This window comes from Periplaneta americana, chromosome 13, assembly GCF_040183065.1.
Source record: "Periplaneta americana isolate PAMFEO1 chromosome 13, P.americana_PAMFEO1_priV1, whole genome shotgun sequence".
In the NCBI taxonomy this organism is placed as follows: Eukaryota; Metazoa; Arthropoda; class Insecta; order Blattodea; family Blattidae; genus Periplaneta; species Periplaneta americana.
Window position 1 is genome coordinate 58,316,172 of NC_091129.1, and position 13,411 is coordinate 58,329,582.

General features: G+C 37.4%; 1 protein-coding gene and 1 long non-coding RNA gene across 2 annotated transcripts in view; one reads left to right on the forward strand and one right to left on the reverse strand.

Moving 5' to 3' along the window:
* The window catches only part of LOC138711979 (uncharacterized), a 686,293-nt gene that overhangs the window by 659,567 nt on the left and 13,315 nt on the right, over positions 1–13,411 (reverse strand). The window lies entirely within an intron of this gene.
* LOC138711978 (uncharacterized) overlaps positions 1–13,411 on the forward strand; it is a 390,687-nt gene that overhangs the window by 361,768 nt on the left and 15,508 nt on the right. The gene's annotated exons all lie outside the window — the stretch shown is intronic.

A 13,411-nucleotide genomic window follows, 5' to 3' on the forward strand; every position in this document is an offset into this window, starting at 1 on the left:
CTAAACCGAGATTCCTAGACATTATAAGCAGACAATAGAGGTGTTTTCTAGGAAATATTTGAAACGCCAAACCTATTCATTCCACCAACATTCCCAGAATCCCTAATTCCTATTCCACTTTTCCTCATTCTTTCGAATCCAATGACAGTAATTCCACTGTTGCCATAACTACTTTATGCGTGTAAATATATGTTTTAAACAGGTTTCGATCAATTTTGCTGTCTAATTAATTTCTTCTCTTTTTGCAACTTCATCGGTTTTTCATCGCAGAAAACAATATTAACTGTAATCTTTCGCCAGAAACTATAGAAAAGTTACTTGTGTTGTACTGTAACCAGTATTGAATACAGCCAATGTAAGAATTTTTTCTCTCTTCGGTGTAAAAAATGGTGTAACTTAGTTCTTGCAGTCAGGTAAAGATCTGATTATTCAAACAGTTTAATTATGCAGATTTGTTGTATTTTATTTAGTACCATATTTAAATATAGACAAAGTCTTACTCTGTAAATATTGATGAATAGGCTACCTGTTCCAAATGGTTCAGGAAGTTATTTCAGCTTTGAAAAGTTATTTTATACTTCGCATTCTGCCAAAATTAATTTAATATTTTGTCAAAATTTTCTTCATATTGTACCAGTCTCTACTCATGAGTTGCAATAATTCTGTCTGGAGTAAGAACGTTTATCCATTGCCAGTATAATATTATGTGTTGCCTTACTTTGAAACCTGGAGTAATTCTGACGTTACGTTATTAGAGTCCTTTCTTTTCTCTGTCTAATGTCAAGCCGAAAAAACGGGCTAAGAATAAAATCCATATAGAGATAATAAAATCCTTTTGTAAAAACATATATGTTGAAAATGACAGAGAGCATAGTATTCCTAACGTGGAGTTCATTAAAACTCGAAACGGCGGATCGTTGGAAGACCACAACTGAGATGGAATGACCTATTTTTACGGCGACGAAACGGGTCTAATAACTAAATCCAAAAGCCCGTGATAATGATGTGAGAATGATGGAGATTATATTATCATCATCATCATCTTAAAAGTTGACGGATGCGAGAGAGCGAAAGCAGATCGGTTGGTCCGCGACAAGAGACACCGGAAAATGTGCCTCCCTCCCACGCTGACGATCCAGAAGTATTTCGCCGCTGCCACGTCCTGGGGAACTGAGGAAAATCCCAGCGCCGGACCGCGCGGTGGTCAGGCAGCCTTGGCCCGGTTGCCATGGGGACGCAGTCTCCTCCTATCGACCCAAAATTAGACACTAGGGGGCCGCAAGCCACTAGGTTCGTAAGATAATCTCGTGAGAAATATTAGTAAGAATTTGACTGCTAGGCCAACATCGAGACTTCCAAGGTTTGAATCATATCGTTATATAAATTTGCATGTCGTACCGTTTGGTATGTTCGAGTTCATTTCGTGAAGGCCTCGCCGAGATATATTACTTGCTGGTCAAGTGTGATAATGCTAAAATTCTTTGTTCTGAGTTTGTTCAAATATGAAATTCGACTCGGGCAATAAACCTCACCAACATCACTTAAAAAGTGCTCTTCTTCCTGCTAAGAGGATATGAGTACGGTATATAATTAAATAAGTTTCAGAGAACGTGTGGATCAATGGGCACAATAATGAGTGGAAAACTCTGAAAAGCATCCAATAACAAGAACAAATTATTTCTGTTCAATGGCGACAAAATCAAGAACTTGAGCCACTGTTGCAATACGAAGGACTCAATTATTTGCCGTTTCTTAGCAGCGATGTAGTAATTAGTGGCTGTCACTTCTCAGAGACGTGGAGGAAACAAAAACCGAACAGCAAGATGCATGAAAATCATTATAGCAACAATTTAATTACGTGTCAAGGGGTCGTCACGCGGATACGAACCACGCACTGTCTTTGTCGTTATGAACTGACGCACTAGCAACTAAACAAGATTAATCAGTCTTATAGAAGCTGGCAACGAGTTGATCACGACGTAAATTACGAATATCAGGAAACAAGATAGTAATTGCTTAATTAGCCACTCCTTAATTTTCTCCTTTTACCGAGTATATGGAAATATGTATATTACAAATCTGTAAAAATCTCGTATTTCCACATATCTACACATTTTCAACATCTCTGATGCCGTGAGAATTGGAGCCGCGAGGCGTTAGTCTACCCGATTAAATCCTTGGTTTTTCTGAACCGACGCATAACGAAGGCTTTAGTGAAGTCTTTCCTCTTACTACTGGAAAATTTTGTTCATCTTCAATAATTACAATAATGAAATCTATAATATGTTATTTCTTAACGTTCTTCGCACACCCATTACTTTTGACATTCACTCCTAACTACTGTACACTATAGTTTAAGAAGAAATAAATTGGTGAAAATACAACTTACAGTCTTGGTTTTTCTGAACCGACGCATGCGACGTACGAGGCCCGTCTCGCACAAATCCGGACTACACGAGAGACAATGAGTGGTTTCTATAGTTACGAGGTGCGCAGACCTCGTATCTCGCAGTTATAGAAACCACTCACTATCTCTCGTGTAATCCGAATTTGTTCGAGGCGGTCCTCGCACCTCGCACGTCGCCTACGTCAGTTCAGAAAAACCAAGGCTTTACAAAAGTAGCGCTTTTATTGGCTACTGTGTAAACTATATATTCCTATATGTTATTTACATGTTACGATTCGCTTCTTAAGTGCAACATTAACTGTCTGCAATAGGGATATCTTATGCGAAGTTTTACCGTTAGGTGGCAGGAGCGTTCCATGCGGCACAGAGCAATATTATGTCATATGCTACAGTTCATTACGTTCTCCTGCTTGTTGGTTTTCTGTGCCTGTCAAAATTATATTTAGGCCTATAATTATTTTGTATAACCTGGTGTAATTTAATATAATTCAGTATTTTTTTACCTCATAATCTAATTTAATTTACAATAAATAATACCGTAAACTTGTATAATACTGAGCGATTCCCCTTAAGAGATTTATTTATTTATTGGGTTATTTTACGACGCTGTATCAACATCAGGTTATTTAGCGTCTGAATGAAATGAAGGTGATAATGCCGGTGAAATGAGTTCAGGGTCCAGCACTGAAAGTTACCCAGCATTTGCTCGTATTGGGTTGAGGGAGAACCCCTGGAAAATACCTCAACCAGGTAACTTGCCCCGACCGGGATTCGAACCCGGGCCACCTGGTATCGCGCCCAGACGCGCTGACCGTTATTTCTTAAGAGATGGATGGGGAAATCTGCAGTATGCGGAATATAGATACGAGTAAATTGAATGTTCATGAATCTAAACGAGAACTTTGAGAACGAGGTGCACGAATAAAAAAAGAAGGATCTATGTCGAAGGTGAATATGGACTCTTTAACCTTAAGTATTGTAAGTAGGTACCGTACGCGATAAACAGGATATGCAGCCACCAATGTTGTTTTTTTTTTCTATAGGGAAGGGACTATGGGGCTTGAATTCCTCGTACTTTTTTTTCTCTAATTGCAGAAATAACAAAAGCAATTTTTAATAGGATGATACAATATGATTGCAGTAGGTTAAGGATATGGAGTTTTGAATATTATGTATGATTATTTCGAAAATTTGAAGTTAAAACATGGTTTGAATAAGTTACACAGACTGTGTTATTTACAGTATAGACCTATATTTTTTTTCACTACGGATCGTCCGACTTAGATAATAAACATCCCAGTTCATCGAGAGTTTACTGTAGGCCAAGTATCGTTCCATTGTAAAATGCAGTCGTAAACATCGAAGACTCCTACAAGTACTAAATACAGTCTAAACTAACACAGCTTACTGTCGAGATTGCATATGTTTATATTACAATTTTTGCTTTGCCCTCTTACAAAATGAAACTGTATCCAGCAATTCCTTATTTGAAGTAGTTCTTTTTGCTTAATTAGATATAATTTTTTTAAGGTTGAAAGCATATATTCAGAATCTTTCGAGACCTGACTGAAGACAAAAAGCTTTCCCTTTTACATATAGGAACACAACAAATATGTAGCATTTTAAGTTGTTTTTAAGAGTATTTAACATCTAATACACTATGTAAATCCTCAATGTTTATATATTGGAAAACAAATGCACACGCAAAGCGCATCCCTCAAAGTACACGAGCGCTATCTGTTGGTGCTAGTTCAGGATATCCCTATTGTATGATGGTTTCACTACATTTGTCAAAAATGTAACTATTTTGTCTTCCGTATGATTATTGTAGGTGATTCTTATTAAATTCTTGATTACGAATATCGCAGTACAAACTGTATAACACGTAATATTTCTGTGTGATAGAAGCGGAATAATAATAATCATCATCATCGTCATCATCCTGTGCGTGACAGAGGGCCACGGCTTACCAGCCGATAGTTGACCTCACGTCCACATCGCCCAACAGAGGTGAACGATGAAGCAACCAGAACGGGATTAAAGTGTGGTTAGCTTCTCAAATTCATTCATGATGCTGGGTGGGCACCAATCTTGTACACTAGCCGAAATTCATTAAACAAATTCATTTCCCATGAAGATTCTATTTCATACTTTAATCCTCCTTCAGAGGAGGGCACGGACTGGGGCAGTCCTCGCACGTGGGCCGCTCGGGTGGCCCCACTGTACTATTACCCGGGATGGAATGGTGTGCATGTTCTAAGTGCGGAGGTATTGAAATTGATCACTAAAGTGCCAGCTATTCCGGCAGCAACATTGGAGCTAGTATATGGATCTGTGGTTAGGTCATCTATGTTGTATGAGGCGGAAATTTGGGGTTGGGAAAATGCAGGTAAACTAAATAAGGTACAAACGGACTTCCTGAAACGAATACTTGGAATTGGCAGAAGCACAGCTAACTGCGGGGTGCTAAAGGAGTTTGGGCTTCAAAACGAAGTAATTCATATGAAAGTTAGGGTGATAAAATACTGGTTAAAAATTATATTTGGGGATCAGTCGCTTCTACGGTCGATTTGCTACAAAGTTCAACAAAGAGAGGGCTGGGAAAAGGGGTGGGTTTATAAACTGCAGAGAGGGATGCATCATATAGGAATGGGATGGGTGCAGGAGAAAGGAGATAATAACAGGAGGAATGTATGGCGTAATGAAGATGCGTTTAATTGATATCGAGAGGCAAGAGATTGAGCTCCAATGTTCGGAAAAGTCCTCACTACATTTACAATCAGATCTCATGCTTAACTGGGGGAGGTGTGACTACATAAATTCTTGTAACAAAGACAGCAGAGCAGGTTTAGCGTGGCTAATATTGGGGGCATGGAATGGTAATAAAATTGTCAACGAAGAAGGGGAGCGTCTTTGTCCGCTTTGCAAAGAAAAGGATTCCTATAAGCATATTTTATTACTGTGTGTTGAATTGGAACATATACGGAGAAAATATTTACCACCCTCGATGATAAGTCAGAGTAGGAGTTCGCTTGCATATCTCGACCTCATGGGGAATAGAGAATGGGAACAAAAGACTGGATTGTTCCTCTTGAAGCCGTGAAAGATTAGAGCTGCAGCTGTCGAAGTTTGCGATGCGAACTGAGGAAGGGATAATAGTACCCACCCAACTGTACACTTTTAGGTCAGGATATATTATATAATGTGTTTTATTGTGCCATTTCCATTTTTAATATCGTGTTATTTTAGAGAGTAGTTGGATGTAATCATAGGGGGGGGGGGGACCTACAAAGGAGGACTTGTTTCGGGCACAAAAGCACGTACGGTCAGAAGACCCGTGCATTGGGTTTTAGACAAAATTATGATAATATAAAATTTGTATGTATAATATTACTCAATAAATCTACTATCTATCTATCTATCTATCTATCTATCTATCTATCTATCTATCTATCTATCTATCTATCTATCTATCTATCTATCTATCTATCTATCTATCTATCTATCTATCTATCTATCTATCTATCTATCTATCTATCTATCTATCTATCTATCTATCTATCTATCTATCTATCTATCTATCTATCTATCTATCTATCTATCTATCTATCTATCTATCTATCTATCTATCTATCTATCTATCTATCTACCTATCTATCTATCTATCAAAAAAAGTAAGGCACCCGCTCCACAGATCACTCTGCGCGCTGCCCCTGAAACTCCCCTACAGCCTACCTTTCCGCGAAGACCTCACCGCGGTCCCTCATCCCCGGCCCCACGAGCTACCATGAGTCCAGTATAGAGCCCATGGTGCATAGCATTACCACCAATTCCTATATCCACGGAGTCAAATTTGGGTAGCGGCCCGCAGCCGACTCTACGTCGGAGCAAGCCCGAAATCTAGGAAATAAACAGAGATGATGATGTAATTATGACTGCGAAATGAATCCGAAGTCAAACGCCGAATGTTACCCAGCAATTGTGCTTCAGTTGATTGAGGGAAAACCTCGGAAAAACCTCAACCAGGTACCTTGTTACAACCAGGATTTGAACTCGAGCCAGCTCGTTTGACGGTCGGACATGCTATCCGTTACTCCACAGCTGTGGACCATGAAGATTCGAATGAGCGCTCATTCCGTAACGCTACTTCAAGAGACAGTATAACACCTAGAATACAAGGCAACGTCGCTGGACAAAAGCGTAATTAGTTTTCATTAATTAATTACATTTGACAAGCTACACTTCATAAGTATGATTAAATAGTTAACGTTATTCAATTACACTTTTGGATGAAAGAGTTTAAATTATTATCACAAAAAGGCAACAGTAACAAAATAAAAAAAAACTGTAAATTTGATATAAAAAAAAAAGATCCTCACTTCATATTTTAGACATTTATAGTCTGATCCGACTAAGAAGACATAAAATAAATCGCTATAAAAAGTATATTATAAATTATACAAAAGTTATTTTAATCCCAATATGACGTTAAAACGCGGGAATTGTGTACCATTGTTTTTACGAACAAAAGAAGTCAGCAACAATTGAATAAACAAATATACTGCAAGATAACTAGCGAAGTGTATGTTATGGTTTGCAACGTCGTTTTAACCATGAGTATGACGTGTGGAGAACTCCGAATTACAAGTTGATAAGGTTATGGCACCGCAAGTCTGAAGAAAGTAGGTCTGTCAACATGCCAGACACTGGTGGCCATAGACGATTTCTCGAAACCGAAACTGCTCTTAACGCTTGTATGACAGCAAGTCCCAAGAAGAGTCTTAGACGATTGTCCACAGAGATAGATATGCCATACACAACTTGTCAACGTTACTTGAAACTTTACCTTTACCGCATACGTGTTCAGGCGTTACGGGGTATGAATCTCCAGAAACGGATCACTTTGTTTTTCATACAACAACTGCAACAGCGAAACAACATGGACATGGTGTTGCAAAAGAATGGCGCATCATCTTATTGAGGAAAAAAAGTTCAAGAGCAACATTCGACACCAACTGGTGAGGTCGTGATGGTCAATAACTACATGGTGTCGAAATTCTCCAGACCTGACGCCACCCGATTTCTTTGTTTAGGGCTTTGTGAAGAATGATGTGTAGCAATCCATGAATACTGATGTTCTCAAAGCAAAGATTGGAAAACTATACCTGAGATCACACATGGGAGAAGTAAACTTCACGATATGAATTGTATTACGCATGCAATGGTGGCACGTTGAGGTCTATGTGGAAAAACTCCCATGCTTCTAGACTATACCGATATTTACAGTTCACAGATAAATAAATAGCAACAGTTTTCATGTTACTGCTTTTTTATGTTTTCCCAAGCGGATTACCCTGTAATAACATATTTTTTTAACAATATCAAAACTTGTCGTGTTGAACAAAATTTAAATGATAGGCTAAATGAACTAATAAAATTGTCGGTAATTATCGTCTTTTTATTGTCTAAAAATCCTCAGCGAGTTAACAAAACCTCTTTCAGGCCTCAAGTACCACAGAACTTAACGTTTTATCGGTTCTAGTCTTCGAAAAGTTCAGTCATTTCAGGCTTTACAGATATTCCCTTTTTCAGTTTGACAGCACTGAGTTTGGGAGCTGATTCCTTAATCTTCTTCAATCTTGACCATAGCTTCAACAGAGTTCTTCATGATATCTGAATTAATATGCAATGGGGGAAGTAGTATTTCAACCGAGATTTATGAAAGAGGGCATTTAAAACTTTTATTCTTCAAAATTTAAATGATACATGAACTGAACTTTTCGATAATTATCAGCTTTTATTGCCTAAAAACTTCCAGCTAGTTAACAAAGTATCTTCCAGGCCTCTAGTACCACAGGTCTTAACTTTTACGAAAGTCGTAGTCTTAAATTTTTACGAAAGTCGAAAAGTTTCGCGATTTGAGGCCCAACAAATATTCTATCTTTAATTCCTTTTTTTTGCGACGCTTTATCAACTGCTAAAGTTATCTAGCGTCTGAATGAGATGATAATGCCAGAGAAATGAGTCCAGGGTCCAGCGCCGAAAATTACCCAGCATTTGTTCTTAATAGCTTGAGGAAAAACTTCTGAAAAAAACTCAACTACGTAACTTGTCCCAACCAGGATTTTAACCCAGGGCCGCTCGTTTCACGGCCAGGATGCTAACCGTTACTTCACAGACTTTTTAATCATTTCAGCTCATGTACATGGCTTTAACAGAGTTCTTTATGAGGTCTATTGGGTTGATGCAAAAGTTCATAGCGTTTTTGTTCGTCATCACAAAACTGCATTATCAGAAGATTATTTGTCGATTTGAAGTAATGTGCTTGTAAATACGCCTTGAATTTTGCGGATTTGAAGAAAGTTTGTGCTATTTGTGGGAAAAACGAATACATCCCACACATTCTCCTCGTTGAGTTTAATAGAGTAGCAAAGGCAGCGGAGGCGGCTCGAAACATTTGTGCCATGTCGGGGAGAATTTCATCGAAGAAAACACTGCAAGAAAATGGTTCTGTCATTTCAATACACAACACCACGTACAGACGTTAGTGTCCAGACACAGAAGATGATGTTAGGTGTCTGGTGGGATAAACAAGGTGTCGTGGACTATGAATTGCCTCCCAGGAATGTAACCATAACTACCTGCATTTATTGCCAACAACTAGGACGGTTTGTGGCCGCAACTGAAGAAAAACGACCGGGAAGACTGCATCAAGTGCTGCTACAACACGATAATGCATGCCCTCACTCCTCTAACAAGACAAAAGCAGCTAGCAGCTATCCAGGAGGTTGGTTGGGAGGTGATTTCACATCCCCCATATTTTCCCTATCTTGCGCTCTCATATTTCTAACTTTATCGTTTTCTATCGAACAATCAAGGGAACTTCTTTGCTAACGAAATTGCTTTACAAACTTGGTTTTACAACTTCTTTAATTCAAGATTTATTCAGAAACGGAATCGAAAAACTACCCTAACGTTGGCGGAGAATCATAGATATCCTAATAATGTAGGAGAATACATTACTGATTAATTTCTGTCTTCTATTCATCTCAAATAAAAACTTTTGCTACAGCGGAAAAAAACGCTGCGAACTTTCGCATCAACCCAATAAATACGTGTAGAAAGTTATTATTATTATTATTATTATTATTATTATTATTATTATTATTATTATTATTGTTATTATTATTACTATTTATATCACTGAAAAATCGAATTTTTTTACAAAGGTTGTTTTGCAAATCAAGATTTCAGGTATAACTCCCTGTAAAGTTGATTTGAATAATTTCGAGGGAAAAATTGTTCCGGAGCCGGGTATCGAACCCGGGACCTTTGGTTTAACGTACCAACGCTCTACCACTGAGCTACTCGGGAACTCTAACCGACACCGACACAATTTTTCCCTCTATATCCACAGACCTCAAAGGGGGCTGACAACCGTCAAGCAACCAACTTCGAGTGCACACTAACTCCGTGTGACTTAAATTGTGGTTTTCTGTTCACGAACAGTTACGTGTATTATGCAAATCAAGATTTCAGATATAACTCCCTGTAAAGTTGATTTGAATAATTTCGAGGGAAAAATTGTTCCGGAGCCGGGTATCGAACCCGGGACCTTTGGTTTAACGTACCAACGCTCTACCACTGAGCTACTCGGGAACTCTAACCGACACCGACACAATTTTTCCCTCTATATCCACAGACCTCAAAGTGGGCTGACAACCGTCAAGCAACCAACATCGAGTGCACACTAACTCCGTGTTACTTATTCAAATCAACTTTACAGGGAGTTGTGCCTGAAATCTTGATTTGCATAATACACGTTACTGTTCGTGAACAGAAAACCACAATTTAAGTCACACGGAGTTAGTGTGCACTCGAAGTTGGTTGCTTGACGGTTGTCAGCCCACTTTGAGGTCTGTGGATATAGAGGGAAAAATTGTGTCGGTGTCTGTTAGAGTTCCCGAGTAGCTCAGTGGTAGAGCGTTGGTACGTTAAACCAAAGGCCCCGGGTTCGATACCCGGCTCCGGAACAATTTTTCCCTCGAAATTATTCAAATCAACTTTACAGGGAGTTATACCTGAAATCTTGATTTGCATAATACACGTCACTGTTCGTGAACAGAAAACCACAATTTAAGTCACACGGAGTTAGTGTGCACTCGAAGTTGGTTGCTTGACGGTTGTCAAGCCACTTTGAGTTCTGTGGATGTAGAGGGAAAAATTGTGTCGGTGTCGGTTAGAGTTCCCGAGTAGCTCAGTGGTAGAACGTTGGTACGTTAAACCAAAGGTCCCGGGTTCGATACCCGGCTCCGGAACAATTTTTCCCTCGAAATTATTCAAGGGTTGTTTTTTTAATGATGTCTTCAAATATATTAAATAGTGTATCGATTCTTGCAACCTTCTATATCGATCATATAAATGTCATTTCGGCTGTCTATAATCTACTTTTACCTTTTCTGCCATCTTTTAAGTTGTGCTTTCATATATCGCACAGGATTCCACTATAATTCCATAATCGTTTCTTTTCTTATATATTTTTCTTCTATACTACAATAAGACCTATTTAAGTTTTTAGTGTTATCATTTATATCAATTTCTCCCTTGTATAAGAGAAGGCATCATGAGAATTTAAAATAACTAACTTGATTCTTATCTCGATTTGAGATCGAACTCTCACCGTTGACATCCGTTGGAGATCGATCTATCGCAGAGCTAACACGACTGATCTTGAAAGTTTTATTTCTGAGTTACTGATGTGATCTTTTTTATCTTTTTCATACAGAAACGCTGTTAGCCAAATAAATTTACAATGTAATAATTTTTTTACTTGTTTTCTCTTGTCTATGTTATCTTGCACATAACGTTATTACATCTCGTGCACCAGATAAGATTCGAACTTATTGACCTGGATTCTACATAGCTGTAAGACTGCGTTTCAAGCTCACGAGGAAACCACATCGAGTAACATTTGTCAATCGCAGTACCACACTAAACAATGCGCAAGCTCTCCAAGACAGAGGAACAAAGCCACTACCATGATTACACGCATAATAGAGGAACCCTTTACATCATTCAGAGAAGTCTGCGAGCGATAAGCTGAGTCGAAGAAGTAAGACGACAAATGCATCCGCCGTCTCACGGCCACATGTCAGGGATATCCAAACACATTTACAATAGGAAAATATGTACGAGGGTAATCTTTCATCTCAGTTTTTTTCTCATACAAAGTTTAAAGAAAATTAGACTATTTTGATATTGTAAAAAAAATGATGTTGACATTTTCACTTACTGTAAATACAAGTTTTCAGCTTCTCACTGATAAAAATATAAGATATGCTGTCCGTCTGTATACAGAGATTTCTCTACTATTTTACATATATTCACTGATTCATTCAATGTTCTGCACAAGTGCACGTATTTCACTGCAAACCCAGCTCTCTCCAATATTTCCTATTTTCTGCCTTTCTTTTTATCTCCTCATATGATCCATATATCTTAATTTAGTCTATCATCTAATATCTTCTCCTATCCCGTACTCTTCTCTCGTTCACAATTCCTTCCAGTGCATCCTTCAGGAGGCAGTTTCTTCTCAGCCAGTGACCCAACCAATTCCTATTCGTCTTCCTGATCAGTTTCAGCATCCTTTTTTCTTCACCCACTCTTTCCAACACAACTTCGTTTCTTATTCTGTTCGTCCACTTGATTTATATAAATGATTTGTTATTAACTGATTTACGCAAATATAATGGGGTTATATATTCATATGCGGATGACACCGTAATTCTTTTTGGTGAAAAATCTTGGAAAGGCACTTATATTAATGCGAATAATGGATTACAGGTAACTAAAGAGTGGTTTGATTCAAACACTCTTTCCTTAAACACATCCAAAACAACTGTTGTTCCATTTTCACTAAGGTCCAGTGGTCTTCAATCTCCTCAATCTTCCTTTAGGCTCAAAATTCATCATTCAGATTGTTCTTCTCAAAATTGTGAATGTCCCATATTAACCGAATCCTCAGAAGTTAAGTATTTAGGCATTACAATCGACCAACACTTACGATGGAACAAACATATTACATATTTATGCAATATATTACGTGAAACAATTTATATCTTTGTTATACTTCGGTCATATTTACCAATTAATATTTTACGTCTCATTTATTTAGCTTTATTTCAATCCATTCTCCAGTATGGAATTTTAGGGTGGGGACATGCATGTATTTCTAATCTCACTCCACTAAAGCTTATTCAGAAAAGAATTATTAAAATATGCCTTAATAAACCAATTGATTACTCATCTGAGCTTTTGTTTACTGATTTCAATGTTTAGAAAATTAAATATTTATTATATTGCCTTATTAATCTTCATACATATTTTTTTATATTTGATATTATTTATTAATAGTTCAAAAGTACATAAACTTAATCTTAAAACTGATACATTCACAAATAATGATAATACACAATATTTACACAATTTAATAACAAATTTCCTATCATATAATAATCTTCATACATAAAAGCGTAATAAATTCAAATTGTATCATCATAAATATGGAACTAAAAGATCCGATTTTATACGACTGGAGGAACCAAAGTGTTTCACAAGCACAGCTCTGAGCCATGGTACCTACTTTGGTCCAAGGTTATACAATGAAGTAATTGATAAATACCCAAATTTGGAAAATTTTAGTATCAGAAATTTCAAAAATAGCGTTAGGAATTTAATTTTTAAATAATATGTATTGATTTAATATGTATATGTATCTGTATGACTTAAATTGTTAAAATTGAAATTGTATTTTTAAATTTAATTTATGCCTATAATTTTGTTTTTCTTGACCCAGTTTGTGTCAAAAAATTATCTTTGTGTTTATCTTTGTGTTTAGATATCTCCCTGAGCACGAGTTTTTTACTCCTTCAGGGAAGAACTAAGATTGTATTTTTGTCCATGTTATTTTATTAACAATAGACAATAAACAACAATATGTTCCAT